The following is a 3,893-nucleotide window of genomic DNA, read 5'->3' on the forward strand; positions in this document are numbered from 1 at the left end:
TCCCCAACTATGAACTGTCATCCTGTCCGGTGTCTGTTCCATCAACGTGTTACGAATTTGCACAAGGCTTGTAAGGTGTTATCAGTATCAGATTCCCACTCGGTGCAATTTTCGTAATTGCACGTGCTGTGAAAATGCATTTATGCCCATCATGAGACGGCCAGACAAGCAGATAGACTGGCAGACGGCTGGAAAACCCCTTGTTTGTTTTGCTGTCGTTGTTGCCAGTTGTAACTGTCATGCAAAAATTGTAACTAGGAATTGCAATTGTCAACTGCAGAAGCTGATAGGGAAATTATAATTCCGAAGAGCTTTGTAGAGCTTAAAACGATGGAGAAGCAGATACATGTCCATCAAATGTCTGCAAGCAAATGATCTCTGTTTAAATACAGACATATTTGGTAGGTGGATATGGAGGGGCTTTGTTGTTAAATTCTCCGACGATCCTGTTTAGAAGCTATAAGGGGGGAGGGGAGGGGTAAGGTTCCTGCAGAGGAAATGATGGCCAAACAATTTTCTAGCACATAAAAGAGATTCAAATATAATTCATAAATCTGAAGGTTTATTTGACACATAAAAGTCCTTTAGAAGTCTGGAAATCTGGAATTTATATGGACTCTGACCGCATACCCTATCTCCTGCATTCTGAGGACCATCGAGTGGTCCACTATCGTTTTGTTTGCCTGCAAACACCCCTTATATTTATAAAAGATTTGAAAAATTTGTTTATTTATGCAGTTAAGCATTTAGAGGTGAGAGCTGTGTTTTCTTATCTCCGAAAAATGTTATGGCACATGTTGTTGTCCAAACACAGAGATGGACAGTGGAACCTGGTGTTGGTGAGAGGTGAGACAAGTGAACATAACTCATAGAAGATTAAAATTAAATAGACCAACAAAAATACCATTGCATGTATGCTCTCTCTTAAAATAGACAACTCTCTCTCTCCCTCTCTGATTTGCATAACTGAGTTTCGTAGAAGGAGAAAGGAGAAGGTTTTACTGTTTTTTAAAATAAACGCATGTGTGTGTCTGCATGTACATCTGTAAGTATTGCAGAATTTATTATTTACACAACGCTCACACACACACACACACACACACACACTCTCATATATGACCAAAAAAACGTATCGGGGCATATTTTATGATTGCCCCCAGTAACAAGGCCCACATGACGTATGAGTAATAAAAATAGGAATTATTTGAATTGGAAAATGGCACGGCATTTAAATCATAAACGAATTTAAAACATTTTTGTTAACAACAAAATACGTAAATTATGACAACAACAACAACAAAAAATCTGGATTATTTTTGGCAAAAAAAAGAGAAAAACAACTTGGGAGCAAACCCGGCCGGCCGGCTAGCAGCGGGGGTGTTAAGGCAATTATTTTTTCATTTTTGCTACAAATTTTGTAGACATATGCCTCGACGCGCACTCACTCACACACATACATACACCCCATGTGTGCAAATGATTATTGTTGTGATAACGTATAAATACGACATGGCTAATCCTTGCCAGATGATGAATGGTGACAGTGGTGATGGCGGAGGTGGCGCCCAATGGAAAAATGATTCAAATAATACATTTTATTTGGCGTCATAAATCAGAGTGGCGAAAGACAAGTGCACAAGAACTTGCCTAGCCTCGCAGGGCATTTACGAGCCATAGGGAGAGAGGATGAATAGGAGAGAAGAACCAAATTTTAAATAAAAACAAAATACTAATCTCGAAAAATAAATTACAAACAAAAAAAAAGAATGAAAAGAAAAACCGTTCAAATCCTTTGAACTCTGTGCCATAAAACCGCAAAATCATAAACTGACAATTTTTATTTACTCCATTAATTCTCAACAGCTGAAGGAACAGCAGTTTATGGTTAACTGCCGGATCTATTGGTGTCAACGACAGAGATGATGATGATAAAACGAGGCCACTTTCTACCAATGGCTTGGGAGCAGAGATTTTCAGTTAATAAAAAACTTTTATGGAATCAATTTAAACTTCAGTGGCCCGGTTACAGATTATGGCTCTCTAAAATAAAAGAATTCGACAAAAGTAAAGATGTGATAAGGAACTGTTAATTAAATTAAATAAGGAGAAGAGTTCAAAAGGAATCCTTGTAGGAAGTCAAATAGAAGAAATAAGACTACAGGCTTCCTCATTAGCTCATGGTTTTTCCATGGAAGATCTCAAGGCCTTCTAATAGAAGAGCTTGGAATCTCCCTTAGTATAATTATAGAATAGCCCGAAATCGGAGTCTTTTCATAGAAGAGCTCGGAGTCTTCTCATAGGAGAGCTGGAGATCTTCTCCAAAGAAGAGCTGTTGGTCGTCTCCATAGAAGAGCTGGAGGTCTTCTCCTAGTAGAACTTCTTATTATAGAAGAGCTGGAGGTCTTTTCATCATAGAAGAGCTGGAGGTCTTTTCATCATAGAAGATCTGGAGGTCTTCTCATCATAGAAGAGCTCGGGGGGTCTTCTCATCATAGAAGAGCTCGGGGGGTCTTCTCCAAAGAAGAGCTGTTGGTCGTCTCCATAGAAGAGCTCGGGGGGTCTTCTCATCATAGAAGAGCTCAGGGGGTCTTCTCATCATAGAAGAGCTCGGGGGGTCTTCTCCAAAGAAGAGCTGTTGGTCGTCTCCATAGAAGAGCTGGAGGTCTTCTCCTAGTAGAACTTCTTATTATAGAAGAGCTGGAGGTCTTTTCATCATAGAAGAGCTGGAGGTCTTTTCATCATAGAAGATCTGGAGGTCTTCTCATCATAGAAGAGCTCGGGGGGTCTCCTCATCATAGAAGAGCTCGGGGGGTCTTCTCATCATAGAAGAGCTCAGGGGGTCTTCTCATCACAGAAGAGCTCGGGGGGTCTTCTCATCATAGAAAAGCTCGGGGGGTCTTCTCATCATAGAAAAGCTCGGGGGGTCTTCTCATCATAGAAGAGCTCGGGGGGTCTTCTCCATAGAAGAGCTCGGGGGGTCTTCTCCAGAGAAGAGCTGGAGGTCTTCTCCAGAGAAGAGCTGGAGGTCGTCTCCATAGAAGAGCTGGAGGTCTTCTCCTAGTAGAACTTCTTATTATAGAAGAGCTGGAGGTCTTTTCATCATAGAAGAGCTGGAGGTCTTTTCATCATAGAAGATCTGGAGGTCTTCTCATCATAGAAGAGCTCGGGGGGTCTCCTCATCATAGAAGAGCTCGGGGGGTCTTCTCATCATAGAAGAGCTCAGGGGGTCTTCTCATCATAGAAGAGCTCGGGGGGTCTTCTCATCATAGAAAAGCTCGGGGGGTCTTCTCATCATAGAAAAGCTCGGGGGGTCTTCTCATCATAGAAGAGCTCGGGGGGTCTTCTCCATAGAAGAGCTCGGGGGGTCTTCTCCAGAGAAGAGCTGGAGGTCTTCTCCAGAGAAGAGCTGGAGGTCTTCTCCAGAGAAGAGCTGGAGGTCTTCTCCAGAGAAGAGTTGGAGGTCTTCTCCAGAGAAGAGCTGGAGGTCTTCTCCAGAGGAGAGCTGGAGGTCTTCTCCAGAGAAGAGCTGGAGGTCTTCTCCAGAGAAGTGCTTGGGGTTTTCTTCTGAGAAGAGCTGCTGGTCTTCTCCGTAGAAGAGCTGTTGGTCATCTCCGTAGAAGAGCTGCTGGGCTTCTCCGTAGAAGAGCTGCTGGTCTTCTCCATAGAAGGTCTTCTCATAGAAGAGCTTATGGTCTTCTCATAGAAGAGCTTATGGTCTTCTCATAGAAGAGCTTAAGGTCTTCTCATAGAAGAGCTTAAGGTCTTCTCATAGAAGAGCTTAAGGTCTTCTCATAGAAGAGCTTAAGGTCTTCTCATAGAAGAGCTTAAGGTCTTCTCATAGAAGAGCTTAAGGTCTTCTCATAGAAGAGCTTAAGGTCTTCTCATAGAAGAGC

This window comes from Musca domestica, unplaced genomic scaffold (genome assembly GCF_030504385.1).
Source record: "Musca domestica strain aabys unplaced genomic scaffold, Musca_domestica.polishedcontigs.V.1.1 58, whole genome shotgun sequence".
Taxonomy (NCBI): domain Eukaryota; kingdom Metazoa; phylum Arthropoda; class Insecta; order Diptera; family Muscidae; genus Musca; species Musca domestica.